The following is a 22476-nucleotide window of genomic DNA, read 5'->3' as shown; positions in this document are numbered from 1 at the left end:
CCAATGAATATAATCCCAATCTACTCAGTCTCTCCTCATAAGCCAACACCCTCAACTCCGGAATCAACCTAGTGAACCTCCTTTGCACCCCCTCCAGTGCAAATACATCCTTTCTCAAGTAAGGAGACCAAAACTGCACACAGTACTCCAGGTGTGGCCTCAACAGCACCTTGTACAGCTGCAACATAACCTCTCTGCTTTTAATTTCAATCCCTTTAGCAATGAAGGACAAAATTCCATTTGCCTTCCTAATTACTTGTTGTACCTGCAGACCTACCTTCTGTGATTCATGCACAAGGACACCCAGGTCCCTCTGCATAGCAGCATGCTGCAACTTTTTACCATTCAAGTAATAATCCTTTTTACTATTACTCCTACCAAAATGTATGACTTCACATTTATTTACATTGTATTCCATCTGCCAGACCTTTGCCCACTCACTCAATGTATCTATGTTCCTCTGCAAAGTTTCACAGTCCTCTGCACACTTTGCTTTGCCACTCATCTTAGTGTCATCTGCAAACTTTGACACCCTACACGTGGTCCCCAACTCCAAATCATCTATATAAATTGTAAATAATTGCAGTCCCAACACCGATCCCTGAGGCACACCACTAGTCACTGACTGCCAGATAGAATAGCACTCATTTATCCCCACTGTTTGCTTCCTGTTAGTCAACCAATCCTCTATCCATGCTAATACTTTACCCTTAATGCCATGCATCCTTATCCTATGCAGTAGCCTCTTGTGCGGCACCTTGTCGAAGGCCTTTTGGAAATCTAGGTACACCACATCCACTGCGTCCCCATTGTCCAACTTGCTCGTAATGTCTTCATAGAATTCCAAAAGATTTGTCAAGCATGACCTGCCCTTCATGAACCCATGCTGCGTCTGCCCAACGGGACAATTTCTATCAAGATGCCTTGCTATTTCTTCCTTGATAATAGACTCAAGCATCTTCCCCACTACAGAGGTTAAGCTAACCGGTCTATAATTCCCCATCTTTTGTCTACTTCCCTTTTTAAACAGTGGCGTCACATTTGCTGTTTTCCAATCTGCTGGGACTGCCCCAGAGTCCAGCGAATTTTGGAAAATTATCGCCAGTGCACCTGCTATTTCTCCCGCCATCTCTTTTAGTACCCTGGGATGCATTCCATCAGGGCCAGGAGACTTATCAATCCTTACCTCCATTAACTTGCCCAACACTACCTCTTCCGTAATAATGATTATATAGCTGAAATATATAGCTGTTTCTTCAGTGTCACTGGGTCAAAATCTTGGAATTCCCTCCCTAATGGCGTTGTGGGTCAACTCACAGCATGTGGAATGCAGAGGCTCGTGAATGCAGCTCACCACCACCTTCTGAAGAGCAACTAGGGATGGGCAATAAATGCTGGCTCAGCTAGCAACATCCACATCCCATAAATGAATTTTTTTTAAACTTGCTTTGCATTGGTAAGATCAGGGAGATGAATGCATGGCTTTGGTGGGATAGGCAAATGGAATTTGGTGTAAATTTAAAGATGGGGAGCAGCGCTTTGGATGAACTCAAGTGTTCAGACAATACAATGTGGGAGAGCAGCTAAAAGTGTATAGAATAGTTAAGTTCAGAAGTCTCAAAGATAAGAAACAAGTTTACAGCAACAGATGAGCTAAGACAGTGTTAAACTTAACAATGTTATGGAGGAGAAAATATCTCATTGTGTCGTAGGTTAATCCAATAAAGCAATGTTGAAAGATATGGCACAGACAGAGGCTATTCAGCCCATCTGTGCTGACTTTCCAATTGTATAACTCTCCACCTAGTCCCATAATCTTCTCTTTTCCCTACTGTCTATGTAGATTTTCTCCTTTAAGTATTGATCCAATTTTTCTTTGAAAGTTATTATTGAAGCTGCTGCCACCATTTTTTCAAGCTGCACATTCCACTTCATTACAACTCACTGTGTGACAGATATTTTCTTTCACTCCTGTCTGGTCCTTTTATGAGTTCCCTTTAGACTGTGTCCCTGTAGTCACTGACCATCCTGCAGCTAGAAACAGTTTCTCTTGATTTTTGCTCTCTTGATTTTGAGCACTTCTATGAAATATCATCTTCACTTTCTCTGCTCTAAGAGGAATAATTCCACCTTCTTTCATCATGCAACATAAAAGTTAATTCAATAAAGCAACAGCAGAGGAGCCTTGAATGTAAAATGTTTCAGGGTACTTCAAACAGTCTGTCTTTAAGAGGTAGTTAATAGAATTAAGAAGATATCCTTCCTTTCACCATAGGTGTTTGGGATTGGATCCATTTACATCCTTCCCAATACCTCTTGAGTCTGTTGCAATGCCAAAACGTTGTACTTTTTACTGCACATTCTGGAGCCCAGCTGGCTGCCCGGCAGCACACTGCTGTTAACCTCTTGCCTAGTGTCTTGGCCACGAAAATAACAAACATGGAATGGTGTCAGCTGTCAGCTTTTACAGAGGAAACAGGAACTCACTGACAATGAGAGATTAGGAAACACTGACTTGCTGGGTTCCACAAAAATAATCCTGACCCCACATTCAGGGGAACTGTTATTAAATCTTATTCAACTAGCAAGGGAGAAACTGCAAATAATAACTGCCAATAATACTCTCGTTATCAATGTATTTATTTGTTTGCTTATTTACAGATACTCTATTAAGTTAACATTGCTGGAGAGAGCAGATGAACTTCTCCTGTTGGGTAGATCAATCATGCGTTAAGGTTAGGGATATAATCTGCCCCTGCCATAATAGGACTATAAAACAATGGAGCAGAAGTAGGCCATTCAGTCCATCAAGTTTGCTCTGCCATTCAATAAGATTGTGGTTGGTCTGACAATCCTCAACTCCATTCCTACATTTTCCCCATAATCTTTGAATCCCTTACTGATTAAAAGTCTATCTCAGCCATAAATATACTCAATGACCCAGCCTCAACAGCTCCCCGTGGTAAAGAATTCCGCAGATTCACTACCCTCTGAGAGAAAAATATTCTCCTCATCTCTGCCTTAAATGTATGACTCTTATTCTGAGATTTTCCTCTGGTCCCAGACTCTCCCGTGAGGGGAAACACACTATAGCTGCACACCATAGTTCGGCTGGTTTGAGATGTCGGCGTGGGAGGGAAGGGGGAAGTCAGGAATTCATGATTCCTTTTGAAAGTGATTCAAACAGGATGAGGGACGGTAGTTGCTGTCATTGCAGAGTGACCCTTATCAGGAGCAGCCATAACACAATAGCACATCCCCCAACTTTGTTTTTACCTGCATATCCTTTAAGGTGGTCCTCCTGTGTGGCTACGCCCGCAATCCTGGCACCATCATTGCCAGGTTCTGGTGTTGCTGGGGATGTTGGAGATCCAGAGGGTGGGATTTCCTCCCTGTGAGTTGGGGAGGGGATTATGTCGGACTTTGCTTCAATGTAACCACCTCTTGGGGCTGTATGAGGCTATAAGGCTGGATTTCCATCTGGCCAATGAGTTTCCTTCAGTGATGGTAATGGACATCTCCCCCGAGATCTTCTGCCCCACGATTACTTTGAAAAGTAGAGCAACTTCAAAAGGTCAAATGGTCTTCTCCTTCTCCATTTAATGTTGCTTCCACACAGAGATTAAAGGCTCCTTTTCCAATCTTGTGCTCCATATTGAACTGGATCTTGTAAGGGATGGATGTTGGAGGTGACACTGAGGGTCATTTGATTGGTCGCTGGGATGGAGGGATTAAATTATGAAGAGGGGGGAAGCTAAGTAACTTGTGTCAACAGTTTCTGGCACTTGGTTAAATAACAGACAAACTCATTGAAAGTACAAGATTCTGAAGGGGTTTGATAGGGTAGACCCTGAGAGATTGTTATTAATGGACCAATTTAAAACACTGGCACACAGTCTCAGGATGAGGGCCAATAGTCCTGGACTGTGATGTGGAGAAGATATTTCATTCAAAGTGAGTATTTGGAATTCTCTGACAATAGAGTTATGCATGCCCTATGAACAAATACTTTTAAATCTGGGATAAACAGTGCTTTGGTCTAAGGCAATAAAAGCATATAGGGAGGGAGCAAGAGCATGAATTTGAAACACAAGATTAGCCATGATCTTTTTGAATGGTAGAGCAGATTCAACAGGCTGAAAAATTTTACTCCTGCTCTAGTTTCTATGCGAAAATGGTGGCACAATGGTAATATTGCTGGGCTAATAATTGAGAGACCCAAATCAATTTTATCAGGGGACGTGAGTTAAAGCAAAATATAAGAGTTGGGCGGTCATGTTACAGCTGTACAGGACATTGGTTAGGCCACTTTTGGAATACTACATGCAATTCTGGTCTCCCTTCTATAAGAATGATTGTCTGAAATTTGAAAGGCTTCAGAAAAGATTGACAAGGATGTTGCCAGGGTTAGGGGTTTTGAATATAGGGAGAGGCTGAATAGGCTGGGGTTATTTTCTCTGGAGCATCAGAGGCTGAGGGGTGACCTTTTAGAAGTTTATACGAGCATGAGGAACATGGGTAGGATGAATACCTAAGGTCTTTTCCCCAGGGTGGGAGAGTCCAAAACTAGAGGGCATAGGTTTCAGGTGAGAGGGGAAAGATTTAAACAGGACCTAACGGGCAAACTTTTCACACAGAGGGTGGTGCGTGTATGGAATGAGCTGCCAGTGGAAGTGGTGGAGGCTGGTACAATTACAACATTTAAAAGGCATCTGGATTGTTATATATATAGGAAGGGTTGAGAGGGATATGGGTCAAATGCTTGCAAATGGGACTAGATATATTTAAGATATCTGGTCAGCGTGGATGAGTTGGACCGAACAGTCCTCAATGACTCTATGATTCTAAAGTAACAGCTGGTAGATAATTTGAATTCAGTTCTTAAATCGGACATGAAAGCTATTCTCAGTCATGGTTATCATTGATTGTTATAAAACTCCACCTGATTCACTAATGTCCTTTAGAGAGGGAAATCTGCCATCCTTACCTGGTCTGGCCTACATGTGATTCCAGACCCACAGCAATGTGGTTGACTCTTACCTGCCCTCTGACATGGTCGAGCAAGACATTTTATTCAAGAATAATTAGGGACAGGCAACAAAATGCTGATCTTGCCAGTGACACCCACATCCTGTGAAAATGATTCTGGTCTGTGATGGCACTGTGACAGGGCTTTGTGGAGAATCAGAGTATGGTGTTTAGGCCTGGCCTTCCTCTATAGGAACAGGAAATAGTGGAATTACTCAGGAGCTTAGACTAGACAACATGCGTGCAGAGAGAGAGAGAGACAGAGAGAGAGAGAGAGAGACAGTTGGTCTTTTAGGTCAATGAAGGTCACCGATACTTGGATGGCTTTTAACCAGGAGAGTCTATCCCCACTCTGGTGATTCATTCTGTAGATATTTACTACCATTGGTTTAGGTTGAGCCTTCCATCCTCATCTGGAAATGACATCCTGCTTCCAATTGCTGCAATCAATCAAATGATTGGCAGTGCTCCAGACTGAGCAGTGCCACTGGAATTGATGGTTACTCCTGGAACTACATCCTGACCTGAAACATGGCGAGCCACAGAGCATGAGTCAAAGGTAAGTGGGAGGTGGGGGTGGCTTTGATGAGGCCAGACTATAAGACTTTAGCAAGGGAGAGGATGGGGAACAAGGTGGGAGGTACACAGCATGAGTCAGAGGGAAGTGGGAGGTGGGTTGATAGCCTCAGCTGAAAGGACAAGGCAGTAGATACAGAGGAACACCACCCCTTGCAAGTTTCCCTCCAAGCTACTCACCATACTGTCTGGCAAATATTTCACCGTTCCTTCACTGTCATTGGGATAAAATTCTGGAATTCCTTCCCGAAGGGCATTTTGGGTCAACCTACAGCAGATGCACTGCAACAATTCAAGAAGGCAGCTCACTACCACCTTCTTGAGGGCAATGTAGGACTGCTCCTGTTCCTAATTGGAATGTTATAATAAAGATGAGTAATAGGTCCTGGTGTAGCCAGTGAGGCCTACATTTTTTTAAATTAATCAAATTACAATATAGACCTGGGAAGGAGAGTGTAGTGTGAAAAGAGATGTGGGATGTGTGTGGGTGCACAGTGTGAGGAGGGGGCACAGGGTGAGGAAGGGAAAGGCCGAGGACCTGAGGGCACATCTCAGTGTGAAGAGATGATCCTTTAGAACTGAGATGAGGAGGGTGGTGAATCTGTGGAACAGATTGCCACAGGAGGCTATGGAAGCCAAGTCATTGAGTGTATTAAAGACAGAGATAGATAGGTTCTTGATTAGTAAGGGGATCAAGGGTTATCAGGGAGATGGTAAGAGATGCATGGGGTTTGAAGGTTATTGGAGAGGAGGCACAGTTACCTATCCTCACTGGTTGCAGTCTGTGGGTCATGTGTACCAAAATACAGTGAAAAGCTTTATTTACAAGCAGTACGGGCAGATCATAGTATGTAAAGGACGTACAGATCGGAAAGACTTAGACAGAGGCATACAGGTTACTTGCACAGGGTGTGCACTGGGCAAGATCAATGTTTGCAAGACCAACGTTATTTGAGGCTAAAGGGCTGGAAAGAAGCTGTTCCTGAACCAGCTGGTGCCTATGTGCAGGCTTCTGTACTTTCTACTTGCCAGAATAGTTTGTAGGAGGTCATCACCGAGGTGCGATGGGTCTTTGATGATGTTGGCCGCCTTTCCACAGCAGCGAGCTGTGTAAATAGAGTCCATGGGTGGAAGGTTGGCTTCTGTGATGGTCTGGGCTGTGCACACCACCTTCTGTAGTTTCTTACGTTCCTGGGCAGAGGAGTTGCCATACCAGGCCGTTATGCACCCAGACAGTATGCTTTCAATGGTGTATCTGTAGAAGTTGTTGAGGGACGTTATGGACATGGAAAATTTCCCGAGCCACCTGAAGAAGAAGAGGCGTTGTTGTGCCTTCTTGACTGTTGCATCTACGTGGGAAGTCCAGGTCAGATTGTCAGTTATTGTCACTCTGAGGAACTTGATGCTCTTCACTCTCTCAACCTCAGTTCCTTTGATGTTAATGGGGAGGTGTTCTCTTTCTTTCTTTCTGAAGTCAATGATCATGTTCTTTAGTTTTGCCAACGTTGTGAGACAGATTGTTTTCATTGAACCATGTCCCTCTAACTCCCTTCTGTAGGTTGACTTATCGTTGTTAGATATTCGTCCCACTACGGTGGTGTCATCAGCGAACTTGTAGATGGTGTTCGTTCAGAACTTGACGACACAGTCGTAGGTGTACAGGGAGTACAGTAGGGGGCTGAGGACATATCTTTGGTGCTGGGGCTCCAGTGGGGTTTGAGGGTTATTGGGGAGGAGGTGCAGTTACCTATCCTCACTGACTGTGGTCTGTGGGTCAGAAAGCTGAGGATCCAGTTGCAGAGGGCAGAGCCAAGCCCAAGGTCACACAGTTTAGAGATTAGTCTGGAGGGGATAATGGTGTTAAAGGTGGAGCTGTAGTCAACGAGCAGGAGTCTGACGTAGGTATCTTTGATGTCCAGATGTTGCAGGGATGAGTGCAGGGCTAGGGATATGGCATCCTCTGTATCTATTATATTGGTAGGCAAACTGTAGGGTATTGAGGAGCGTTGGGAGACTGGAGTTGATGTGGGGATGACCGGCCTCTCAAAGCACTTCACTATTATTAAAGTGGATGACAAAGCAGTCTTGATAGGCTGCATGGCCTCATTCTGCTCCTATATCTTTTTTTAAATGATTTTATGGGGTGGAGGATAATGAGGGGGCAGAGAGTAAAAAGGGTACACAGGATAAGGCAGAATTAGTGGGTCACATGATGTTGTTGATCCCCCTATGGACTGAAGGCTCATTAAGGAGACCCCCCCCCCAACAATCTTGTCTGCCATCAGCCCATCCAGTGAAAGCTGCTGCTGGCCAGAGACCTGATGTGGGTCTCTCTTTTTATGGGTAAAAGTGAATGTTGGGCTGGGGGTTGCAGGGACTAACAGTACATGTGCATGAATGTGATTTGCTGCATTTAAGGTCACTCTCTCCCGCTTGGCACTACCAATTGGCAGTGAAAATCACCCCTTTTACTGTTTGTCTCCACAGAGACTGCCTTACTTGCTGATTATTTCCAATATTTCCTGTTTTCATTTCAGATGAAAGATTATCGGGGATATGCAGGAATGTACAGCTGATGTTAAAATCAGATCAGCTGTGATATTATTGAGTGACAGAGCAGACCTGAACAGCTGTAGGGACTATTCTTTTACCTTGTTCATCTGTGCGATTACCAGTATCCATGTAGCTATCCACTGGGTAGGCAATGGCCTGGTGGTATTATTGCTCGACTATTAATCCAGACACCCCAGTAAAATCCTAGATTTGAATCTGCCATGGCAGATGGTAGAATTTGAATTCAATAACAATCTGGAATTAAGAGTCTAATGATGATCATTGCTGATTGTCAGGAAAAACGAATCTGGTTCACTAATGTCCTTTCGAGAAGGAAATTTGCCACCCTTGGATACAGCAAGGACAGCAGATACTGGAAGCTAGAGTCAATAGATGTGAAGCTGGAAAAGCACAGCAGGCCAGACTGCATCCCAGGAGCAGGAAAATCAATGTTTCAGACCAAAACCTTTCGTCAGGACTGGGAAGGTGTGGGGGGACCCCAGAAATAAATAGAGGAGAAGGTGGGGCTGGGGAGGATAGGTGGATACACGTAGGGGGTTATTGTGGTTGGAAGGGTGGAGCAGATAGGTGAGTAGGAAGATGGACAGGTTGGGGATGGAAGAATTTTGAAGCTGGTATAGTCAATATTCAGGCCATTGGGCTGTAAGCTCCCATGGCAGAATATGAGGTGTTGTTCCTCCAGTTTATGTTTAGCCTCATTCTGACAGTGGAGAAGGCCAAGGATGGACATGTCACCAGGGGAGTGGGAGGGGGAATTAAAGTGGATGGCAACCAGAAGGTCAGGCCGATTGGTGTGTGTAGAGCGCTAATGTTCCACAAACCAGTCCCTGAGTCTGCGTTTGGTCTCCCCGATATAGAGCAGACCACATCAGGAGCAATGGATACAATAGGTGAGGTTAGAGGAAGTGCAGGTGAATTATCTGTCGGATTTGGAAGGATTGTTTGGGGCCTTGGACAGAGGTGAGAGGGGAGGTGTAGGGGTAGGTGTAGCATCTCCTGAGGTTGCAGGCAAACATATTGTGTGTGCTGGAGGGGTTGGCAGTGAGTGTGGAGTTGAAGAGGGAGTCATGGAGTGAACGGTTCCTGCGGAATGCGGACAGGGGTGCGGAGGGACATATTGTTTTGGTGGTGGGGTCTGATTGTAGGTGGCGGGAATGTCGGAGGGTGATGTGTTGTATTCAGAGGTTTGTGGAGTGGTACGTGAGGACCAAAAGGATTCTATCCTTATTGTTGTTGGGGACAGAGAGTTTGAGGGCAGAAGCGTGGGAAATGAGGGAGATGCGGTTTAGGGCATCCTTAATAACAGAGGAGGGGAAACTACGGTCCCAAAAGTAGGAGGATATCTGGGAAGACATAACACAGTGTAGAGCTGGATGAACACAGCAGGCCAGGCAGCATCAGAGGAGCAGGAAAGCTGACGTTTTGGGTCGGGACCCTTCTTCAGAAAGGGGGGAGGGGGAAGGGAGTTCCGAAATAAATAGAGAGAGGAGGGGTGGGGCTGGGGAAGGTAGGTGGGATGGTGATAGGTGAGTGCAGGTGGGGAGTGGTGGGGATTGGTCAGTGAGGTGGGAGAGAAGATGGACAGGTTGTGTCAGGTCAAGTAGGAGGGGATGAGAGGGAGGGTTGGTCATGGGATGAGGCTGTGGGTGGAGAGATTTTCAAACTGGTAATGTCCACATTTAGGCCATTGGGCTGTAGGCTCCCAAGGCAGAATATGAGGTGCTGCTCCTCCAGTTTCCGGGTGGCCTCATTGTGACACTGGAGGAGACCCAGGATAGACATGTCACCCAGGGAGTGGGAGGAGGAGTTAAAATGGTTCGCAACTGGAAGATGTTGTCATTTGTCATGAGCAGAGCGCTGATGCTCTAAAAAATGGTCTCTAAGCCTCTGCTTGGTCTCACCGATGTAGGGGAGGCCACATAGGGAGCAGTGGATGTAATAGACCACATTGACAGATGTGCAGGTGAATCTCCGTCTGATATGGAAGGTTTGTATGGTGCCTTAAATGGAGGTGAGGGGGGAGGTATAGCACCTGCGCTCTGTTTGTGACAAATGACAACACCTTCTAGTCACAGACCACTCCCACTCCCACTCCCTGGGTGACATGTCCATCCTGGGCTTCCTCCAGTGTCACAACGACACCACCCAGAAACTGGAGGAGCAGCACCTCATATTCCACCTCGGGAACCTACAGCGCAATAGCCTAAATGTGAATTTAACCAATTTCAAAACCTCCCCACCCGCGGCCTCATCCCATGACCAACACTTCCTCTCATCCCCACCTCCTTGACCTGACACAACCTGTCCATCCTCTCTCCCACCTATCCACTTCTCCCACCTCACTGACCAATCCCCACCACTCCCTACCTGCACTCACCTATCACCATCCCACCTACCTTCCCCAGCCCCATCCCTCCTCTCTCTATTTATTTCAGAGCTCCCTTCCCCCCTCCCCTATTTCTGAAGAAGGGTCCCGACCTGAAACATCAACTTTCCTGCTCCTCTGATGCTGCCTGGCCTGCAGTGTCCCTCCAGCTCCACACTGCATTCGATTCTGACTCCAACATCGGCAGTTCTTATTATCCCTACATATCTGGGAAGTCCTACAGTAGAACACCTCATGCTGGGATCAGATGTGGCGGAGGAAATGTGAGATTGGGATAGAACTTTTACAGGAGGGTGAGTGACAGGATTTATATTCCAAATTGTGATGGTCTAAACATTATTTGGATTTCCACATTGTGATAGTCTATTAAAAACAGTGAGCTCAGTTCATTTTTGTAAGCTGTACCGCACCTGCTTGCTTATCCCCCACGGAGCCTGTCTGACCTGCTGTGCTTTCCCAGTGCCACATTTATTGAATCTGCCCCCCCTTACTTGGTCTGGCCTACATGTGACTCCAGACCCACAGCAATGTGGTTGACTCTTAACTGTCCTCTGGACAATTAGGGATGGGCAATAAATGCTGCCTGGCCAGCGACGCCCATGTCCCATGAATTAATTTTAAACAGTGTATACTGCTCTTGCTGGAAACTTTTGAAGTTCCATTGTCTGAATGTCGAGATATGATCAGCATGAATCTGCAGTGACATCAGAAAGAAGTAATATGAGTTTTGAGTTATTTGTGATGCCCCTTTTCCTGAAAGCTTATATAAAACCGCCCAGGAACATAATAAGAAACCCATTGCAACCTGTCAAATAGAGTTGTGTTTTTCTGTTTGTAGGTTAAAGCTCAAACTCCCCCAGTAGAAACTCTTTTTTTTAAAAGAGAGCATAGTTTTCTGTCCTTATCATCATTCCCAATACACTTTAGTTGAAATAATTGGGGTGCCTGCTGAAATTGGCATGAGAGAAATAGTTGTTCAGTTGAATAAAAGGAGCAAAGTTTCTTCATAGAAGTTGAGGAAACAGGAACAGAAACAAACCTAAATTCTTCAATTCTAAAGACAGCAACCATCTTCACATGGCAATTTAAAAGGTGAAAACCATAAAAGTGTTTCAGTTTTGCAAAATAAAGGCTCAATTATGACAATACATATGACTTAAACAAAGTGCAGTGAAGTAACATGATGCTCCGTTGATGTGGGAGGATGAGGCACATGGATCGAGTACTGAGAGCACGACTGCAGTAACAAAAATTCAGGAGAAGAAAGAGGCCTTTATACTAATACATGAAAATCAGCCAAAAACAGTCAATGGGTAGGCGAAGGGGAGTACATAACAGCCCCAGGGTTTATTGTGGCTGTAAAGATGGTGAGACAACCGAATTACTGTCAGCAGCTCAGAGACTGATGGAATAAGATTAGAATGGCCAGGTTGATGTCATTTTCTCTTTGTCTGGAAAGGCTTGATTACAGCCATTCACAGGGAACTTCACTTTGTGATTCTCAAATTAGTTTTAAACCATTTCCTTGTTTTGCCAAGAAGCCACCTTCATTCAAGTTTAGTCAAACCCAAACAAACTGCACTCTGTTAAGATTTAGAATTCTAATTGAAAAGTCGAATTGTTTCACCTATCAGAGAATGAAGACGGAACAGACTTCGCCGCCCCCCACCCACCACCACCCCCCCCCACCCCCCCACCCTCCCTCCCTCCCTCACTAGACCAAAAAACATCCACATGTTTTGAGATAACACAGCATAGAGCTGGAGGAACACAGCAGGCCAGGCAGCATCAGAGGAGCAGGAGAGCTGATGTTTTGGGTTGGGACCTTTCTTCGGAAATGGGGAAGGGGGAAGGGAAGGGGGCTCTAAATCAATAGAGAGGGTGGGGGAGTGGGGTGGGGGACTGTGATGGGGGTGGTGGTGGGCTGGGGATTGGCCAGTGAGGTGAGAGGAGTGGATAGGTGGGAGAGAAGATGGATAGGTCAAGGAGGCTGGGATGAGAGGTGGGGGTGGTCTTGGGATGAGGCCGGGGTGGGGAGATTTTGAAGCTTGTAAAGTCCACAGTGAGGCTATTGGGTTGTAGGTTCCCAAGGCGGAATATGAGGTGCTGCTCCTCCAGTTTCCAGGTGGGGTTGTTGTGACACTGGAGGAGGCCCAGAACAGAGATGTCATCCAGGGAGTAGGAGGGGGAGTTGAAGTGGTTCGCGACTTGGAGGTGTTGTCGTTTATTGCGAACTGAGCGTAGGTGTTCCACAAAGCGGTCTCCGAGCCTTCGCTTGGCTCCTCCAATGTAGAGGAGATGACAACGGATACAACAGACCACATTAGCAGATGTGCAGATGAACATCTGTTTGGTTTTGTTTGGGGTCTGAGGGGGAGGTGTTGGGGCAGGTGTAGCACCTCCTGTGGTTGCAGGGAAAAGTGCCGGGGGTGGTGCGGCTAGTGGGGAGTTGGAGCGGACAAGGGAGTCGCAGAAAGAGCGGTCCCTTTGGAAGTGGATCTGGAATCACATGTCGGCCTGAACAGGCAAAGACAGCAGATTTCTTTCCCTAAAGGATATTAGTGACCCAGATGGGGCTTTACAACAATCAACGGTAGTTACATGGCCACCATTATATTAGGTTTTAATTCCTGATTTGTGTTGGTTGGAGAAAGGTCTTCATAGTGGGGTCAGATTGCAGGTGGCGGAAGTGGTGTAGAATGATGCGTTGAATCCCGGAGGTTAATGGGGTGATACGTGAGGACAAGGGGATTTCTGTCTTTGTTTTTATTGCGGGGAGGGGGTGTGAGGGCTGAGGTGTGGGAAACACAAGAGATGCAGTTGACATGAGATAGTAGGAACTGCAGATGCTGGAGAATCTGAGATAACAAGGTGTAGAGCTGGATGAACACAGCAGGCCAAGCAGCATCATAGGAGCAGGAAGGCTGATGTTTCGGGCCTAGACCCTTTATCAGAAAATCTGAAGGGTCTAGGCCCGAAACGTCAGCCTTCCTGCTCCTATGATGCTGCTTGGCCTGCTGTGTTCATCCAGCTCTACACCTTGTTATCTCAGATGCAGTCGACATGTTATTATTGTTAAACAGTGTTCAATGGAGATACAAATTCAGTTCAAGGAAGTACAAAACAGTTAAGTATCACCTCTAAAGAAAGGGGGAAATGTTGAGATTGCAGCTGGAAACTTGCAAGAATATTAAATTTAAACTACAGATTGAAGGTTCTCAGACATGTGACTCGAGACCCACAGCAATGTGGCTGGCTGTCAACATGCCTCTGGATAAATATGAATGGCCCAGCCAGCGATGCCCATGAAATGTTGTGCCATAACATCCTTTATAATAGACTAACATTTTCAGATGTTAACAGAAGTTCAATGCACTGGCCTAACTGTTCTTTTTGCCTCCTTTCCTTTTTGAATAAGTTTGTTACGTTGGCAGTTTTCCAATCCTCTGGGGCTTTTCCAGAACCGAAGGATCCCAAGATCATGATTGACCTCGTTTTATGCTGTAATAATTTTGTGATTTGTTAATCTCCTGGACTTCGCACTACAAATCACAATATGCACACAGGACTTGGCACAACAAAGGTATTGGTATTCCTATGTAGGGTGGGGTTTCTTCGAATAAGTTTTGATCATTGCAATGAGAGTGATGCTTCTTCAGTGTGATCTTAAATTTATATTAAGCCTGTGCTCCCTTCTCCGTGCCATTAGCTTGCAGTCCAGTGATGCCTCTGTTTTCAGACCCTTCCATGGCTCTACCTTGTTGCTCTCTTACCTTCCTCAGCCCCATGACACTCTGAGGCACTTGCACTCTCCCAACTCTGATCGCTTCCAAATCACCAACTTAAAGGTTCTTGAGTAGATTTGTAGCTCGGGTTGTGGATGCTGTGGTTGGTTGGCTCACTGAGCTGGTTCGTTAGTTCGCAGACATTTCGTTACCATGCTGGGTAACATCATCAGTGCAGCCTCCGATGAAGTGTTGTTGTTTTTTCCCCGCCTGGTATTTAAACTCTGGGATCGGTTGGAATTGGTTACCTAATTTCTGGATTTTCTTTGCAGTGGTGTGTGTATATATAGGGTCTAATTCTACGTGTTTATTGATGGCCTTCTTGGTGGACAACCAGGCCTCCAGGAATTCCCGTGCTTGTCTCTGTTTGGCTTGTCCTAGGATCCTGACATTGTCCCAATCAAACTGGTGGTTCTCCTTGTCTGTGTGTATGGAGACATGTGAGTATTGGTCGTGTCTTTTTGTTGCTAGTTGGTGTTCTTGTATTCTCCGTAGCCAGGTTCCTTCCTGTCTGTCCAATGCAATGTTTGTCGCAGTCCTTTTATGGAATCTTGTATATTACGTTGGTTCTGTCCATAGTGGGTAAGGGGTCTTTGGTTCCTGTTAGCAATTGGTGTAGGATTGATGTAGGTTTGTGTGCTACTCTGATGCCCAGTGGCCGTAGGAGTCTTGTGGTCAGTTCAGATACGTTCTTGATGTACGGTAACGTGACAAATGTGTCGGGTGTACTGCGTCTTCCTGTAGAAGATATCTTAGACCCTATATATACACCACTGCAAAGAAAAACCGGAAATGAGGTAATCAATTCCAACGCACCCTAGAGTTTAAATAACAAGCGGGAAAACACAACAGTGCTTCATCGGAGGCTGGACTGATGATGTTACCCATCAGGATAATGAAACGTCTGCAAACTAATGAACTAGCTCAGTGAGCAAACCAACCACACAACCAACTTTATTTTCAATCAGCCATTAATGCAGTCTTCAGTTCCTTGGTTCACAAGTTCTAGAATGCTGAGTCTAAGACTCTCTCTCACTTATTTCTTTATAATTGACCTCTTTGATGAAGCTTTTTGTTCTAACATCCCCCATATGACTTCAGCAATTTGACACTTCTTGGGATAATTCACAATGTTACAGATTCCAGATAAATTGATGCTTTGCTTTGTGAGTAAGGAACATACAATAACCAATAAAACAGAAATGCTTTGGAAGTCAGGAGTGAAATGTAGTTTTATTTTAATTTAATTTTCATGAAACGTAAGAAATCTTCCAGACTTACAAACTAACAAACAAAGTACAAGAATATCTGAAACTTGGAATCAGCAAAATGGAATACAGAATCTCCCATTTCAATCACAATAAGTCATGAACATCAACAGTTGATCAATACATTGATTCATTTCAACAAATAACCATTGCCTAAAGTTAATCCTTTAACAGCTCATGTCATTCAGAATAAGTGTTTCTTTCTTAGAAATATGATGCAATTCAAATGCACGCAGTAAAAAAACTCAACTGATTTTGCGAGGTGATCCACTAACAGAAGCCAGATCGATCTTATCTGATAACGTGGTTTGGGGAAAGGGGACAACAAGGTGCAGGGCTGGATGAACACTGCCAAGCAGCATCATAGGAGCAGAGAACTGTGCTCCTAAACTAAGTTTCAGTTAGTGATGTGACAATGATCATTGAAACTAATTCAATTGCTAGCTACTCCAATTTCACACACAGTTTGAACAGTTTAACCATATTCATTCCATGCTGGAACAAATTGAAGGTGAAAGTGCCACGCTGGAACAAATTGAAGGTGAAAGTGCAATGGCTGATTCTGATTGAGGTAAACGGGGACCATGTCACCCCCACACAATTGTCAACACATAGGAGGAAGGAGGCTTTTTATCCACATGAAGATGTACCTCCTCCAAAATTACAACGGTCAAGGTGTGGGGGTGGCACATGCAAAATTATTCCGACTATCACGAATACTAAAAGAAATTTCCTTCTCCCCTCCCTTTTCTAATACTATAGCCTCTGAATTACTTCAACACATATTCTGCATCCTGATTACAGGACTTGATTTAAAAACACTCAAATCATGGTTTCTCATCTCCTCCAGGCTTTATAAAAAGGCAAGGTCAGAAGTCACATGACACCAGGTTATAGTCCAATAGGTTTATTAGAAAACAAAAGCTTTTGAACGCTGCTCCTTTGTCAGCCTGATGAAAGGGCAGCGCCCTGAAAGCTTGTGATATCAAATAAACCTGTTGGCATATAATCTGGTGCTGTGTGACTTCTGACCTCGTTCACCCCAGTCCTACACCAGCATCTCCACATCATTAAAAAAGGCACACATGATCCTCCCTTTGGAGACGTGGTTTGTGATAGTGACTGAACTCAGTTAAAATGACACTTTGTACAGCACTTTCCTACTGAGTTGTTGTACCAGTCAGAAATTACCAGATTATTCAATGATCATATGCACAGATACTGAATGTAAAGTTGTCCAGTTGGAGACGAATGATGGTCAAAAAAAACAACTGACTGTGATCATGCAGATGAAACTGTAGCTGGCAATGCATGTATCGTACCGTTTATCACCATTTATTGTCACCCTGTATTTGAAATCAACACTGACTCCTCCTTTCAAACCACATGTCAGGCAACTAAATATAAAATGAGCAAAATTAAACAAACTATCAGATAGAATGCACAGCAGCAAACAGCACAAAACTCAAAAATTTTAGTAACATCCTTTAATGTCAATTTGCTTTGTTTCACTGACAAAACATTGTAACTATAGCCAGTGCCAAGGGGATTGGAGGCCTCGGGCTGATTGATCCTTAAAAAGGTGAATACCAAGCCCTGACACTGACTGTGAGGCGCTCAAGAACATAGAACATAGAACATAGAACATTACAGTGCAGTACAGGCCCTTCGGCCCTCGATGTTGCGCCGACCTGTGAAACCAATCTGAAGCCCATCTAACCTAAACTATTCCATTATCATCCATATGTTTATCCAATGACCATTTAAATGCCATTAAAGTGGGCGAGTCTACTATTTTTGCAGGCAGGGCATTCCACGCCCTTACTACTCTCTGAGTAAAGAACCTACCTCTGACATATGTCCTATATCTATCACCCCTCAATTTAAAGCTATGTCCCTTGTGCTAGCCATCAAGAGTGTGAGAAAGATGAGTGTGCACACAAGTGTGTAAGGAGGAAGTTCGTTGTTCCACGTTTTGAAACATAAAAGTTGCAGGATTTTATTCTGAATGACAGCTTCCTATGGTGTTGGACAGGGTCTCAGAGTGCATCTCTAGATGTTGGTTGAATTTAGGAATTCTAAGCTGGATTGGACAGTGGACGCTGGGAAGCAAAGGCATTGCCTTCGAATAATCATTCCTTTTATTTTAAGTAATCTAGAGTCATATGGCACAGAAAAGGCCTGTTGCCCATTGAGTCTGCACCAACAATGCCACTTTTTGTTTAAGTTACTAATTTTATTGAGTTTTGACTGACATGTGTCATATGTTCCAAACTGGCCAAATCTAATTAAGACAATTAAAGACAATGTTAATATAAAATCCAAATACTGCAGATCCTGGAAAACTAGTAAAACAAGCAAAAAAGAACAAATGCTGAAAATCCTCAGCAGGTCAGACAGTGTCAGTGGGGAGAGAAACAGCAGGCCCCAGGTGGTTCAGAATGAGGGGAGGGGAGTTATTTTGCTGGAAGGAGTGGTGGAGATTGTGGTACTAGTAAATTGTAGGAGAGCTGTGGCTGTGGGGTTCCCTGACACATTCGTGCTACTGTGGCATTTTCCAGTGGTGGGAATGGCTGAGGCTATTAGATGCTCAATAGGTAAAGTCAGTCAATACTGTTTCCCCAGTACTGAGTAGAGGCAGCATTTCCGTCGATTCCTGAGACAGGACATCCATCATGTACAGGGGGTACAAGGCTCAAAGAGGAGGTCTCTGGACTCTGGCTCCTGCAGCAACTTTTGGAGGGGTTTGTTCAACAATCAGCAGGGCTAGACAAATTCTTTCCCCCTTCTGCATGGCTGCTTCAACATGGAGACATTGTCTCCTTCCCTGATTGGGTGAGCAGTATGAAGAACCAGCATGCCATCTATATTGGACAGCACTCCCAGTGGAAGTCTTTCAATTGGCTGCTGCCAGGAATTATTGTTACCTCGGTCTCACTGAACTCACACTGGATTGGAAACCTACATTGATTCCAGTAATGGTGATTCACGCTCCTTAGGTCATGATTACATTTAATACCCACTATCTCAATCCCAATTAGCTGACAAAGAATGGAACTCAACATAATACTTTTCTTGATAACCGTTATATTCACAGAATGCAGTGTTACACACATCTGCTTCCTATCTACTAACCTGATATCCCAGCAGTCCCTTTTTATAAGTGCCTAAATACTTGACAAAACAATCGCTTTCATCTATATTGTGGCCGAATTAACTTACCATAACATGCCATGAGCAATAACCCTTCACAGATGCTGCTGAACTGCTGAGTATTTCCAGCATTTCTGTTTCTGGACCACATTAAAGCTGACACAAGTATCTGAAGAGAATGTAGATTGGCAAATTTGTCCTCATCAAAATACTTGTAAAACCTATTAATTAGCCTCAAAGGTAATCCATCTGAGAGAAACTTAAAAATTTTGTTTAGGAATGTAATGCATAGCAGCTCGATTAAAATAGTATTGATCTTAAACAAGATTTAAGAATCTACAGTGATAAAGTAATAAAAAGAACTTGCTAGACAACAAGGTGCAGGGCTGGATGAACACAGCAGGCCAAGCAGCATCATAGGAGCAGAAAGGCTGACGTTTCGGGCCTAGACCCTTCATCAGAAATGGGGGAGGGGAAGGGGGTTCTGAAATAAATAGGGAGAGAGGGGGAGGTGGATAGAAGATGGATAGAGGAGAGGATAGGTGGAGAGGAAACAGACAGGTCGAAGAGGCGGGGATGGAGCCAGTGAAGGTGAGTGTAGGTGGGGAGTTAGGGAGGGGATAGGTCAGTCCAGGGAGGACGGACAGGTCAAGGGGGCGGGATGAGGTTAGTAGGTAGGAGATGGGGGTGACGCTTGAGGTGGGAGGAGGGGATAGGTGGGAGGAAGAACAGGTTAGGGAGGCGGGGACGAGCTGGACTGGTTTTGGGATGCGATAGGGGGAGGGGAGATTTTGAAGCTTGTGAAATCCACATTGATACCATTGGGCTGCAGGGTTCCCAAGCGGAATACAAGTTGCTGTTCCTGCAACCTTCGGGTGGCATCGTTGTGGCACTGCAGGAGGCCCAGGATGGACATGTCGATAGAACTTGCTGTTCAGTTGTTAATTTCTCTAATTCTACTTGGAATGAAGGTATTGAAAATCACTAAGCCTTATACTTCCAAATGAAAGTCATAGAATTTTCATTTTAAATATTCACTACTTGAAGAGTTATGGAATTTCTACCAGGTAAATTCTCTACTGTCTGACAAAATGGACATTCTCCTAATTCCCAATTTCAAAACAAATTCATTCATTGTCAGTTCTTAAAACTTAGAACGGAAGCTGCAAAAGCCCCTGGCTAAGGTATTAATGCTATTGACAGCACAGTGGTTCTGCACTGTCAACATTTTTACACAAATGGCATGAATCAAAGCCAACTTTTCAACGAATAAAATACTGTTGCTGTTGGAAATCTGAAAAGAAACAATGATTGCTGGAGAAACTCAGCACTCACAATTCTCCAGCACTTTCTAGTCTTAGCCCTATTATTCAAACCTTGTCCATTGTCTATCATAGACAATACAGTTGAATGCCTGTTTCTGCACAAAAGAAAATCTATGACAGCACTACATCATGATCTGATGGAATAATTGATTATCTCAGTCTTTGTACATTCTTCTGATTGGTTGCACCTGTACTTTATAGTCGATTTCTGATCTTTATTAATCAAGTTTATCATTAGTTTGACGAGAGTATCCAAATCCACCTTCATTCTGTAATTTACAATGTCATCAGAAAATAAAACCTGACGTGTACACACTGTGGAAATGTGTTAAATATTTTCTGACCAAATCAAAGTGAGAAATATAATTTTTGGCAGTTAACAAGCATGCAAATTCCAAAAGACATTCAGTACTCTAAAGGGTTAAGTCGTGCCTTCGTTAATTGTGAGCTCCTTGATAAATGATTGACTTTCCTTTACAAGCTCCTGCACTATTTAATTGGTATATTGACTAAATTTAAAGAAAGGTCAGCAGCACACATTTGAAGGCAGAAGATTTTTAAGCACAAAAACTGTAGGGTTCAGTCACTTGCACAAAACAGAACAATATTGTCAAAATCTAATCTTACTGTTAATAATCATTTTAGGATGTGAATTTAAATAGAACACAATTCAAACTCCTTCAAGCTGCACAAACATGGCTGAGGACATTTAACTTATAAAAAAGAAAATTACTCTGCACATCTGAATCTTAAATGGTCACTCTGAATGAGAAAAATTGAACAATATATTTTAAATTGTACAGGTCTAGACAATTTGATTTAGATTTTTAGATTTAGATTTTGCACGGTAGCACCTCACAGTATCTGCTAATTTATCCTAAAGAAAGATCCTGTTGAGTTTGCAGTACAATCTATTATAAATGAAGGAGGTTGTAGACTTGCTCACCGAGCTGGTGTGTTTGGTTGCAGATGTTTCGTCACCCTGCTAGGTAAGACTGGGAACCGTTATACAAACCACTGGAGAACAGAACCGGAAGTAATGTCAACCACCCCAGCAAACTGGCACATGTAAGTAACAAGCAGGACAGAAAACCAATGCTTCACTGGAGATGCACTGACTGCAGGGTGACGAAACATCTGCACCAAACCCACCAGCTCAGCGATCAAGTCTACAACCTCATCCACAACCCGAGCTACAAATCTTCTCAAAAACTTTAAATGAAACTTACGTTATCAATTAAAGTATTTGTAATCCACTGTCAACTAATTTACATTTTACTTTTCATAAATAACCATATATCTTATTGCAGTCTTATATTTTCTGGAGAATCCCAGGAGGTCTTCACATTACACTGATGATTGAAGACGGCAGAAGACTATGGAAGGCAAGTCATTGAGTGTGTTTAAGACGGAGATAGATGGGTTCTTGATTAGTAAGGGGATCAAAGGGGAGAAGGCAGGAGAATTGGGTTGAGAAACATTTCAAGCCATGATCGAATGGTAGAGCAAACTCCATGGTCTGTATGGTCTAATACTTATATGTTATAATCTTATGGACTAACTTCATACTGATGAGTGTCAAATTAAAAGAAACAAATGTCATCTTAAGGAAACAGCTGGGCACCAAACTACATCCCAGAATTGAATTCATGTTTGTTTTAATAGAAATCAGGTATTTTTCAAACAAGGAGTCAGAGCAGACCCCTCGAGCCTGCTCCGTCATTCAATGAGACAGGTTTAGAGGGGATCTGAGAAAAAATATTTTCACCCAGAGGGTGGAGGAATTATGGAATGTGCTGCCTGAGAGGGTGGTGGAGGCAGGTACTCTCACAATATTAAAGAAGCATCTGGATGGGCATTTGAAATGCCAGGGCACAGTAACTATGGACCAAGTGCTGGTAAATGGAATTAGTGTAGTTTAGTGTTTGTTGGTCGGCATTGACATGGTGGGCCAAAGGGTCTGTTTCTATGCTGTATGGCTCAATGGCTATGACTCTAAGTTCATGGCCAATCTGACTATAATCTCAAATCCACACTCATGCCTATCCCTGATAATATTTCACCCCCAATTTACTGCAGTGAATCCACCTCTGCCTTAAAATATTCAAGGACTCTGGCTCCACCAACTTTTCAGGAAGACAGTTCCAAAGACTCATTTTATAAGAGTAAACAATTCACTTCTTCTCTGTTTTAAATGGGTGACCCCTGGTTCACAATTCTCCCACAAGAGGAAACATCCTCTTCACATCCACTTAGTCAAGACCCTTCAGCATTTTATATGTTTCAATCAAGTCATCCTTATTCTTCTAACCTCCAGAGGATAAAAGCCTAACTGCCCAACTTTTCCTCATAAGATAAACCACTTGTTCTAGGTATTAGTC

Source organism: Rhincodon typus, chromosome 12 (genome assembly GCF_021869965.1).
Source record: "Rhincodon typus isolate 14 chromosome 12, sRhiTyp1.1, whole genome shotgun sequence".
Lineage (NCBI taxonomy): Eukaryota > Metazoa > Chordata > Chondrichthyes > Orectolobiformes > Rhincodontidae > Rhincodon > Rhincodon typus.
This window is presented reverse-complemented; position numbering follows the sequence as displayed.